General features: G+C 36.8%; 1 long non-coding RNA gene across 1 annotated transcript in view; it reads right to left on the bottom strand.

Annotated features, from left to right (window-relative positions):
- LOC148050254 (uncharacterized) overlaps window positions 1–13,157 on the bottom strand; it is a 300,584-nt gene that overhangs the window by 257,883 nt on the left and 29,544 nt on the right. The window contains exon 3 of the long non-coding RNA XR_015701596.1: window positions 10,730–10,804. This is a non-coding gene — a long non-coding RNA (uncharacterized LOC148050254). The remainder of the gene's footprint in view (window positions 1–10,729; window positions 10,805–13,157) is intronic.

The raw sequence follows: 13,157 nt of genomic DNA, 5'->3' as shown, positions 1-13,157 counted from the left end.
ATGGAGGAAAGTAGTTTCAACCTTTGAACTTTAGAAAACAAACACTTATCACACATCAAAATATTTCCTTAGTAATTCAGACACCTTGACACCTCAAACCTTGAGCCTGAAAGACTCCCAGTCTGAGTAGATACTGTAATTAAGATAAATAATCAAGAACTGAGTATTGAGTAAAAGTTATAGCTTACAGTAGTAGGCAGGGAAAAACCCTGAAGACTAATATTAAAAGGTTGAATGATGTGCTATTATCAAATTTCTGAATTTCTTCAGCTTAATAATGACCTGCAAGTTCTTCAAGACAAACTCATTTGAAAGTTCCTGGCACGAGGTCCCTCTTTGTCCTGTATTTAGATTTTTTTCTAGCACAATGCGGCTCAAAAAACTCCTGCTTACACAAAAAGGCTCCTACAGCAGGCTATGAAATTGCGTGTCCTAATGGTAGATTTCCATGAGACTGTACTTCCAGCTATCTCAATATGTATGGATACAATTAGGCAATATCTGTGAAGAAGGGTCTTTAAGGCAAAGAAAATAAACCCTAAACAGCCTGAATTGAATAATGAATGAGAAGTTTTGAAGCTTCCAAGCAAATAGAACGGCTGGCTGCCTGTGGAAAGAAGAATCTTCAATAAAGATGCCATTGGTGCAGCAGTCAGAATCTATCATTTAAAGACCTTACGCAGCACTCATTACACACAAAAAAGTCTATTGAAAATATATTGTTCAAGCCTACAGGAGCGTTCCCGGGTAAGGAATGCTGAATAGGGCCCTAGTGAGTCAGTGAGTTGTTATTAGTGAACATCAGCCCTACTGCTCCTTAATGTACCTCTAGTAAAAAACCTCGCCAAGAAAAACTACTCCTCTTGCCCTTGTGATGTGACCGAGTTTGATTTTAAGTCTACAAGTAGTTTTACTGATACCTATAAATTTATTCTTCTAGCTAATAGTCAAAGACACTAGCCCATTAGATTTTAAGAATCTCCACACAGACATCTTTGGCATATTCATTATAGGTGCCTATGCTAACACTCTGCTACTTGTGCTGTGGCTACAATCAGATTTTGAAAGATCAATATTTGTATCACACGTGACTGCATGCACCAACAGCTGAAGTAAGAGCACATATCTGAAAGAAAAGATCTAGATTTCTAAAAGCATTTTATCACCTGCCTGGTTGTGATTTGGTAGCTTAGATTACAAAAAACATTAAACCTACTTTGTTTTCTCCTTGAGCTTAAAGTTTCATGAGGATTAGTATCTGACCCTGCCAACACCCTTAAATGAAGACCGTATTTCATTTTCATAAGAGTCCATATAGAGGTAGTTTCATTTTCCTACCACAATGCGATAGCTAATAAGCTCTTTCTGTTGAGGAACATTCTGGGGAATATCATCTTCCAAAGCAGAAGATGTCTCAGAAATTAAAGAATTGCAAGTGCTGATTGGCTGTTGATAATATTAGTTGTCAATAATTAATTTATTTAATAAAATATCTGACACTTTATTTAGAAAATAATTAATTATTCCAATAAACAATCATTAAAAATATACACATGCTGCATAAACTGGAGATGCCCTGAGCGACGATCCAAACAGTAAGCCTATCAGAGGAACACGTCAACAAGCCTGTCAGCAAAATAGCCCACACCACCAGCCGCACATGCTGCACTCTTATTATAACTTGGATTAACTTTAAAAAATATATATAACCACTACTAGAATTTTAAGTAGAAAACAGCTTTTTTTTTTTTTTTGATATCACAAAAACCATTACAGACAACCTTCTCCCTCTGAACAAAAGGACTTTACGTATGTACTGTAACTCTTTTCTCTGTGGGTTTGAAATTACACACAGTAGTGCCAAAGGTAAGTCATTTCTAGAGGTTTAATAGATTTCTGAGTTTTTTTTTCTTTTTCTCCCTCTTGTGAAATATATTTGTGGCCCACAGCAATCACTTTAGACTTTTTAGACACGTCCGGATAGAGATAGATGACACAAGTAATCTACTTATCTTCCTTTTCCATCACCAATAAAAGTGACAGCCTGCCTAATTAGGCCTAATAAAGCAGCAGCCAAGAGAGGGGCTCAGCAGCGATCTAAAGAGAAATGGCATTGACCCACAGATACAGGTGCCGCCTTGAGGCAGTACTGGTATTGCTTTATCTTCAACACATTACATCTAGCTCATACCATATTCAAATGCAAGTAGCATGTTTTTCTCCTCAATTCTTAGATCAAGAACAAAAAAAAAAAATCTCATCTAATCAAAAAAGGCACTGACAATTTTTCAGCCTCACATTAAAAGCAAAGAGTCATTCAGAACAGTGCACTCCATATTCTATTTTATAATATCACTTTAAGCTATTTCTTTGAATCACAGACATTTCTTTGTTAAGAAGGAAAATCAAAAATTCATCAGAAGAAGTTCTCAGGTTTTTTTCCTTTTTTTCCCCACCCCTTCTTTCCTTTTTTTTTTTTTTTTCCTCCCTTCCCTCAAACAGGGCTATTGCACAGGGTTTTTAGCTGGAACCAACATTTATACAAGTTAGGGATCCTTAAGCAATTATTAGCGGTGAGAGTTTGACACGCCTGAGAGTTGTCAACAACTGCCTTTAAATAAAGTAGAAGGAAAGGGAAATAAACGGTGCTCTCAGCAAAATTAATACACAGCCTTGCAAATTAAAGATGTAGTGTTTTTTAAACAAGGAAAAAAGTGAACTTTGCATGAAACACCATTTTAAGTATAGCTTTGTAAAGATTATCAGATCGTCGAATGGCATGAAAGTAAATCAAGTCTGCAGCTACATATGATATTTCTACGTTTGCTCAAAACAAAACAAAAAAATCTTGTTTTTTTTTGTCTGCAAGTATTCTTCATTCTTATTAGCTCAGATTGCCAAAGGCTGTTTTTGTTCAACTAGTACTGGAATACCACCACTTTCAGTACATTCCTTGCTAGTGAAAGGTTTGTACCAGGAGAGTTGAATACACAAAGGACTTTATTTCAAATCGTTATTCAAGTTTCTGTCTTTTCTGAATGAAGTGCAAAGGCTACAGTTCTGTGGTCCAGAAAGGTTGTCAATGTTTTTTGCGTAACAACACCTCAAGTGCCCTACCTCAAATGCCAGCTTAAGTGTTATTAGTAAAGAACACCTGTGATACCTGTCCTGACAATATTTGGGTTTGCTGTTCAAAACGGATGCATAGTATTGCGAGTGAAGCAATCCTCTTTCAGTATAGAACTATCGCTTTGAAAATATGCAGTACTAGTCTGTGGAACTGACTGTCACAAGACATCATCAAGACTAAGGCCACTGGAGGGGGGGAAAAAAAAAAAAAAAGAAAAAGAGAATAGAATATAACAATATCCAACTAGCAAATTCTGGAAGGAAACAGACCTCCTAGTTCAGGGCATTAACTAGCCTAGGAGCACCTAGAATTACTAGAAAACACCCTTACTTGTTCGTTTGTTTGTTTGTTTGTTCCTTAATAATGGACCAACTGATACGTACATTTGCTTCCTAGGAACATTCTGGTTCAAATACAAAAGACTTTAAATTTAATAAAAAGATTTCAGTTTACCTTGATAGCCTTGATTCAGATCTTTTAAGATCACAGGAGAAGAATGTTGTAGAAAATTAGAACACAGAAAAAGCTGACTGGTTGTGGATGAGAACAGAAATAAGCACAGTGACATTTTTCTATCCTTTTTCCACCATATAAAAATGACCCTTCAGCATACAAAGCATTGGATAATGACACAAAGAGCCAAAAGCAAAGAGCCAAAGAGCAGTTTTACTTTTAACTAAATTAAGCTTAACTTGTTAGAGGAGTCCTTCCAAAGAAAGGTTTAAGTAATCCCATAGATATTCTTTACATTTAAATTCTTACTTAGCATAAAACTAGACAAAATAATAAATATTTTCCACGCTGACACTTTTTTTTTTACTAGCTGAGAACATAGGCATACTAACAGAACCACTTACATATACTGGGAAAATAGGTCTGCCACTGAAAAAAAGAATACCATCAACATGATGAACATAGAAAAAGCATAAAACCACGTGAATGAAAAAACACATTTCCCCCACTGGTTAACATTAAGAAACTGCTGCAAGTTACTCAAGATGTTCAGCTTTGAAACCACTTGGGGGGAAGGAATTCCTGTTCCGTTAGGCTCAACTACCAGAATCACTCAAGCTATTGTTAATATCAGCTCTATTGCAGTAAGTACTCACAGGCCTCAGACTCCAACCTCAAAAATGTTCAGTTAAATTACCAAAAATGTGTATCTAGGCCGAGCAAAAGCCAAAGGATTTGCTTAAAGAAAGCTCCCTGCAAAAACAAGAGCATCTTTTGTCTGCTTGTATATCTACTTTTTTAGTGGCCACTGTAATCTCTGTTTCCTATTTCAAAGCAGCCATTCTGCACAGAAGCTCTGGAAGGTTATATAAAGGGATCAAGTGGAGGGGTTGTAGTGGCTCAGCAGCATAAATTCAGATGAGCTTAATACAGAGAGAAAATCATCTCTCACCTTTAAATTCAAACTACCTCAAGAGTCAACCTGTTGTCCCAATCTCACTGGTTTAGGATTCTCAGCCAAAGAGGAGGATCAAGGAAAAAGAGGAGTTACCCACAGGTACTGTCTCTGCATAATCACAGGCAATAAATAGGAATTAGCTTATTATATTTATTGCTTCTGTCTTCTCCATGTTATGGAGGAAGAGAGTTATTCCTGCTCCTTTTACATGATACTGAATTTGTTACTAAAGGGAGCCAGGACTTCTTCCATAAGGATGTGGAAACAGCCCAGAGCAGGCAAGCACAAAGTCAACATGGGCAGTTCCACAGGGTCTGAAGTGCTGACAAAGGTAAATGATCCAATAGCATTCAGAAGGCAGAGGTTTTTGGGTGAGGAGGGCACCATTTTGGGTCACTTACTCAGACAATCATAAATTTGGGGAATCAGTTATGTATTTCTTACTGCCTGCATGCCAACTGTGCATACTAATGGCGCTGGTTTGCAACATAAACACCAAGCCCTTTCCTAAGCCCTGATCTGAACAGACCCCCACAGTACTGAGGGCAATTGTGATGACAGTAGAGGAGAGATCCACCTCTGTACCAGCCCTTGATTCTGTGGCATATGCTGGCTCAGCAGTGCTACCTCAGCCTGAATTGGTAATAGACTGACATAAAACCCTTAACCCTTAATGAAGTGAAATAATGTGATTTGCTGAAAATGCTGGGCCTTCTTTTTATTACTATTATTTGAAAAGAAGTAACAGATGTAGGTCAGCTTACGAACATAACAGATGAACAGCATTTCACTGCCTCTCACTGGTCAAAGCTAAAATGCTCTGTTGGGACTCTTCTACCTGCAAGTTTGCAACACGCAACATCTTACTCATTTAAGACTATGGTTTCCACTTCAGTGCATTCATGATAGAAGGCTTGTCATTATATAAATTTATGGGCCAACCGGGCATAAAAAACCCACGTACATTGTCTTAGCTGTTTTAAGACTGGAAAGTTTTATTTAACACTAACGAGCACAATTTAAATGAAACAGATTTTATTAGAAATTTCTTGCTGCAGTGATATCCTCTTGTGAATGAGGCCATAGCTCCAGAAGCACAGTGAAGTTCACTGCCAGATCCTGCATTAAGAAATGGAATTTTCCTGCACCAGCTTTCAAAGACACTACAAAACTTCCTGACTTGACTGAAACCTAATGAGGATCTGCTCTCTTGAAGACTTGGCCCAAGAGACATCTCTTAGCAAATTCTAAGACAAAGTTAACTTTAAGCTTAATACGGTAAAAGTATTTTGTTTGCTGATACCTTCCAAAGACACACCACTAATTTTAGTTGAAAACAATCCTCAGCCTTTCCAGGAAGCTGTTGCTTTCTCAATTTTTAGTCCAAGGAATTATTCACATAAGAAAAATCTTGAAACTGAAGTTGTGAACTTTTGTAAGTAGGAAGGAAAATAAAACAGTTTTTCATCAATTCAATCCATTGAATGAATTTTTTATCTGGGTCTTAGATTCACACTCCTTGATACCTAGGCAGTAAATTCCTTTGGCTTTGATTTCCGTAGGTCCTGGTGAAGAATCAAAAGTCTATCTCCTACAAAATCCTGAAAGTACATGCTTATGGTTGCACATGTGACTAGTTCCACTGATGGCAATGACTTGTACACCTGAAGTTAAGCAAGTGTGCTTTGTTGGACTGGATTTCTGGTGCATGTATCATTATCAGGAATAACTGATGAAGAAAGAGGTCTAGATGGAACTGATGAGTAATGCCAAGTGGTTTTCTGCATGTTCCTGTCTCACCTACGTCTTCCTAAGTCTGTGTCTACATCACCTCACCTCAAACCGAGAAGGTACATAAGAGATTGCCGAAGATAAATTTTAAGATAAGCTACTGTAGAAAGCATTCTAAAAATTGTCCTGTATTTTGTATCAAACACATCAAAATCCCACTTCATGCCCACAGAAATATACATTCTTCAAATGCCCTGTACACTTACTTATACTTCATGAGCCTGTACCTCAAAGTTCAAGGGCATGCGTATAAGAAGATACAAGGGTACATATTCATGAATCCATCATGTGTCAGCTTTTTTTTTTTTCCCTTCTCTTTTTTTGTGAGGGATTGGGCAGGTCTTCTAGAGAGGCTGATATTTGTAACAATGCCCTGAGGGTTAAATAATGATGTTGGGGGGGCCAGGGGGGGAGTTAGGTCAACCTGCATAGTTTCATATGGCCTTAGTGACCAGTATGGAGCTGATCACCACAGCTAATGATTACGTAGAGAAAAAATTCCCCCAGTGCTCTGTAAGTAAATAGAAAATGCTAACCTTAGCATATTCAAAGGAGCATTTTAGCATGCAGTCATTAAGTTATCTCTTGGTTATTTATTTCTTCTGCTTGTTATTAGCTGTGTGAAGAATATTATTCTAATTATGTCAGCCCAATCAGCAGTATTGCATGTCCAGGCTCATTTCCATTAGTTTGAGCTTTGTCTTTCACACTGTGATACTAATTCAATGAGACATCAAACATTTAAATCGACCCAGGATGCCGAGGTCAGGCAGTTTTGCCCTTCCACTCTATTAGCGCTCGAGTGTAATTGTGTTTGTCACTCCCCGCATGACTAATAGTATCAGGGTGACTATCAGAGCACAAATGAGCAATGCACTAATATATTATTTTGTTCTATAATATCAATATGTGTTTATTCAGTGGTTGTGTTAGCCAAGTTGAAACGTTCGCTTTAATATAGTAACCATAAACTGTTCACTTAAACAGGGGCACTCACTCATACAATTACTTTACAGCAATAGAATTTTTACTTTGCAGCAATAGAATTTCGCTTAAGTGAGAAAAATGAAAAAAACTCACTTTAAAAATAAGCTTTCAGAGATGCAGCTTTGCAACCTCAATTTGGCCTAAAAGCATCAGTAAAACTATACATAGTTCATACACAGAGCATATATAACAATTTGCAGTGTATAAATATAAATGTATAATGGCTATATATAATCAGAGAGTGCATAAACCATTGAAGCAATTTAAAAGCAGTTTGTATCTTTAAGAACAATTGCTAAAAACTTTCAAGCACCAGGCCTTAAACTAGAATATTTAGATACCTGAAGAAAAGGAAACGAAGGGATTTCGATTTCCTTTACATCACTGCAATGGTGCAATCCACTATGGAATTTCAGCATGCAGCTGACTTGACAGACACAGGTAATCACCAGCTGATGCTGTTCATGTACTTAAAGCCACACATTTGCCTTAATAAATTCCTGAAAGGGAGACATGATTCATTACCCTAAAACTTACATAAATATGGAAAAAGGAGGGAAAAAAACCCAAAACCATATTAAAAAAACTAATTAAGAATTCAGCACATATGATAATTATCAAATCCGATAATTTCAGAAAAATTTTAATTTGCTCTCCTCAGAGCAATAAAGCCTCTGAGCACTTTAAATGCTGCACCATTTCTTTAACAGATGGTTTCAGAATAACTAAAACTATCAGAGTCCATATGTATTTCCTTTTCTTGTTTATGTTTCAAAACAAGTTAAAATTTATTCTTTATACTTTCTAGGGCAGAACTTGCACCAGCTTCAAGGGAGGCTAGATTTCACCTATAGCATTTGTACTTTTGCACTTTCATTCTCTAGTGCTGAGGAAAGAACACACGACGCCTTTTTGTGCCAGTTTTAAAAATGCCAACAATCAAAAGTATTACTTTACACCAGCATTACATAATTAGCTCATTCAAGGTTTGAGGGGGAAGCTTGGGTTTGTTTTTTTTAATTGAACAAATACAACTTGCTTCTTAATAGTATACAGTAGCTTTTAACATTTTTAATGCACTACATAAACTTCACAGAAAACAAATTTAAACTTTTGTCATCTTAAATCACATGCATCCATTAAAAAAGAAAAACAAAACCATGAAACACACACAATTGGTCAACTCTGGGAGCCATCTGGCAAGATTTTGTGATGTTTTACTGACTGTCATTGTGTATGTGCACCCCTGCCTTTAGGCAGGGTTTCAACATAAGGCTTGAATGTATGCTAAAGTTTACACTTATGTCTTAAAGTTTCACTGACTCCAAGCAAGCATGTGAAGGTTTTGGTGACTCAAAATAAAAAAAAAATTGTTCTTTTGATTGATTAGAGATAACATGCCAAAAGGTCCCAGATTTGAAGACGGATTCTGAATATTAAGAGAGATGAATGACCTCATCATCAATGTCTACCTCCTCCAGGAAAGTACTCTATGTTTACATGTACAGTTGCCTGCTTCACACATACAGCTTTAAGTGCAGAGAAGGTTCTTCATGTGAAAATGTATTCCAGATCATGTCGGGAATTGTTTTAGAAGGAAACATTTGTCCTGTGATGTTAACTAGACTAAGTAACTTCTGAAATTTCAGATTGAATAAAACTCACTCAGTGAAATTCACTTCAGCATGACAAGTTAGAACAAACAAAGCAAACAAACCAACCCACCTGACCCAATCCTTTTTCTTCGCAATTGGTTTTGTACGACTTACTTTTCTTCAGCAGGAAAAAAAAAAAAACAACCAACAAACCACACCACAGGATCTTCTGACTAGGGACCAGGGTACAGAGAAATTACTTCAAGCTACAGGAATGGTACCTGAGCTGAACTTCTAGATCTTTGCACATCACTGAGAATTAGCAATCTGTACCCTCTTTACATTCTCAGCTTGTGATGAATCTGCAGCAGACCAAATCTGGCATCATGCCCAGTCTAACTTATATATCTTCTCCAAATCATAAACTTCCTAAACTAATGCTTCCCCGTGCAAAGATATTGGAAAGAGGATAAATCTTCAGCTTTACCAGGCTGGTTTAATTCATTGAACCTGTGTGTGCTAACTAAAAAAATGGTCCTTATAAATACAGATCAAAGAGACAAGTACATTTTAACAGTTTTTTATTGACCTTTTGCTATCTGAATATCCTCTCAAGAGAGCAAACACATCTAACTTCCTACCACATAACACTTTTTGTTTGTTTCCATTTCCAAGGGAATTGGAAAGTACATTTGTTAACTTCCCTAATTTGTGCAGCACCATTCCTGTTCATTTACATCATTTTTATTTAATCTTCGTGAGTTGTTCAGATAAAAAAAAAAACACACCACCTTTTACAGCATACATAACACATGGGACAACTGCTTTCTAGCATCTGTAAGAGTAGATGCCCAAAAGTATTGTCCACCCTGACACTGATTTACAACACAGCCTTGAATGAATTACTGAAAAGTACCTTTGTATCTCACTGATCCCTGTGTGTTGAAGATGTGCTATAAGCCACCAAGTGAAACTCAAGAGATATATTTGTCTAAAGTATGTTTATTTCTCTACCATACGGATGCAGCAAATGTTTGTGTTCCTTTCTACGTTCTTCCCAATTAGGTTATTATGTATTTCTAATGAGTAAAATTAGCTTTCTTTGCTTTGAGTTTAACTTGAAAGATTTTTTTATCTTTGTCTATGACAAGCAGTTGCTATATATGGTAGAGTTGGTGCATGCTTTTCTATCAAAATAAATATTTTGATAAAAAAAAAACCAAGATAAGTGTGGGCGGCAGGAAAAAATGCATTTTCTGCCCAAGTCTAATTATGTATGTATATACACACATGTGTGAAAAGTAAATGTACTGTTCCGCATACTTTGTTTTTGCCTACCCATTCATGGTAATTAAACCCATGTGTATTATATTTATTCCCATGAGTTCAACCCTCCCTTTTGACAAATCAAATGATTAAACATATACGTTACTTCTAACAAGATTCTGTGCAATGCTAAACTGCTGCCACTTAGTTGCAAGAGCTTTGCTTTTTATTATAATCATATTGCTTTCTTAAAAATAACGAAATGTCCAAATTTTTTTTTCCTCTCCTTCTTTCACTCATGCTCTGATAAGCAGCAGCTCTAAACAGACAGCATTCTGCTTCCTACAGGGAGAGCATTACCCTTCGTTCAGCAATGTAACCTCTATGTGGCAATAGATGGACAACTGATTGCTTATAAGGAAGTTATACCAGCATTTTGAGGGTTATGCAGGAATCCCTAACTACACCCAGATAAGGCTGAGAAGTAATTATCACATATACAGCAAAACCATAGCACAAAAGAAATCATTGTCATTGGAAAGGCCTTACCTTACTAGAGAAGGTATCTTTGCAGATTCCATTCCACAGACAGCAGGCAGCATAGGCAGCCTCAGAAGTTCCTGCCTAAGAAGTACAATGGAGGGTTAATGACAGAACTTCCTGCTCATACTCCAGTATGTTCTTGTTGATTTCTGTTCAAGTTTCCATAAGATTGGTTACTAATTCTTTAACTTTCTGACAAAGAAGATGATTAGCTCAAGCAGCCATTTGACTGCTAGGTCAGCTAGAGTACTTGGATTCCATGTCAGTGGTGCTTCGGAAAATAAATATTCTGCAAATGAGTTGTGCAAGTATTCCACCTTTGGAAACAAAGGCTTTTCAAGAAAACCCACTACCACTCTAGACATAAACAAAAGAGTCTCAATAGCAAATTAAATGCCACTTCAAACTAAACCAATATGGCCCACAGGATCAAGCTTATGGGCTGGTGGTTAAGCTAACAATGCAGATACTGTGAGCAACGAATACAAATGCTAGGAGGAGTGCTACGGTGCAACTCTTTTCTCCACCAAAGTACATGAGGAAATGTTTGCTCTCATCACAGATAATCAAAGCTAACATTGAAACAAAGCCTTGAGCTCCTTTGAAAATACTTTATAAAGACTACAGTAGTTACAACTTAAAGTAAAAAAACCCCTGTATATTCTTGCTATTGATTTGTAAAACAGACTGTGTGTTTGTGGAGGGAGTTCACATACTTTAAATATTGTAAATTGGTGGACTACTTTGCTAGCCAAAGAATGAAAACATAACTTTGTGCATTCATCCTGTAAGACCTTTCCTTCCAAGCACAGAACAAATGAGGGGGACAGGGGGGAGCTGGGTAGAACAGACAATTTAAGCATTCAAGTCCACTGTACTCCATACTTTTATTGGAAAGGAAAGTGTCCACATTCTCCTTTTTACACTTTCTCTCAGTTTCAAACAGGGTCAAGGCCTGCAGATCCTTTATAACTTATTAATGACAAGTAAAAGATTGGCAGTTCAGTTGACCAAATAGTTCATAATAGTAGAGCAGCAGTACTACACTTGCAGTTGTACAAGCCCAAGCAAAACTGTTGAGTCTGCAACCCATCAGTATTCCATAGCAGGGTTGAGAGAGGTACTATACATGATCCACTTTGATATTTCACACATTTTAGAAGGGGATATCTTTTAGATTTGGGGAAGATTACAGTTCATTTGAAGGATAAACATAGGTAAATGTTAGAGGAAAGCCAATGCAATGCAGACAAATCATGGGTGTTTTTAAAGTAGTAACACAAGAATTTAAAAGTCAGTAGTCTCAAATAATTTCCTTATTACAGTCTGCTGAAAATTGCCATGTTTCAAATACTTAACTAATAGTTTTCTGGTTAGTTTCTAATGCAGGTTAGAATGTATTAATATAAAATGCCAATTACTACAGCTTTAAGACTCAATATCCATAAATTTATATATATACACATCTCTAAAATAGGATAGATTTACCTCCTTGAAGTGAAACGCACAGGTGTGACACTTCAGAAGGATTTGCCTTTATTTACCAGACAAAATTACAGACACATCACATTTGCAGTAGTGGCCCTGATTCCACTTCATATGAGATATGTTGTCCCTTTGTTTGCTGCTGACAAGCGTAAAGAGCCACTTTCACTGCAGATAATAATGGTTAATTTATCACACAGAGCAGTGGCTGACCTCTGTGCGTCCCTGGCCCTCCATCACCTTCACACCTGCTCAAGCTAATTGTTAGAGCCAAGTGTAAATGAAAATCAACTGGGCTAATAATGAATGGAGGCCATTACTCGCAACAGCACGTTGCTTTACAAAGGTTTATCAAGCTACGATATAACTAGTCCCTTAGTCACAGCTCCCTGTTTTATAAATGAGGATAAGGCAAACTCTTCAAGCCAGGAAAGAAAACCAGACAGCAAGGCAAAACACGTACGTTTGGCACTGTTTTTATACACCCATAGCACAGCAAATAATATACTGACATTAGAAAATACAAGCCAGAAATCCCAGTTCATAAAGCAACAGTAGTATTTTTAAAATTCTGGAGGAGGGGAAAGAATTTCCCCTTGCCCATTTAACATGATACTAGTCTCCTAAGATTCACAGGTGCAAGTATACTAATTAATGAACAGGCAAACATAGGTGAAAATTCAACCCATAAGTCCCTCATAAATCATACCAGAGACTTTCCCTGTAAAGAGCACAAGACAAACTAGCACTTGAAAAAATAAAATTTCAAGGAACATTACCTTGCATATACTCTTGCTCCAAATAGCTCAAAACAAACCCTAAAACTCCAAATAACTCCCTATCTTTTAGCAAATCCAAGCTCCTACATTTACATCCGTTTATCTTCAGACAATAAGAAAAGAAATTACGAAGATATCCAACCACTTGGTCTCATAAATAACAAATAATT

The sequence above is a fragment of the Nipponia nippon genome, unplaced genomic scaffold (genome assembly GCF_047370975.1).
Source record: "Nipponia nippon isolate SJK-2023a ecotype South Korea unplaced genomic scaffold, ASM4737097v1 scaffold_9, whole genome shotgun sequence".
Taxonomy (NCBI): Eukaryota; Metazoa; Chordata; class Aves; order Pelecaniformes; family Threskiornithidae; genus Nipponia; species Nipponia nippon.
This window is presented reverse-complemented; position numbering and strand designations above follow the sequence as displayed.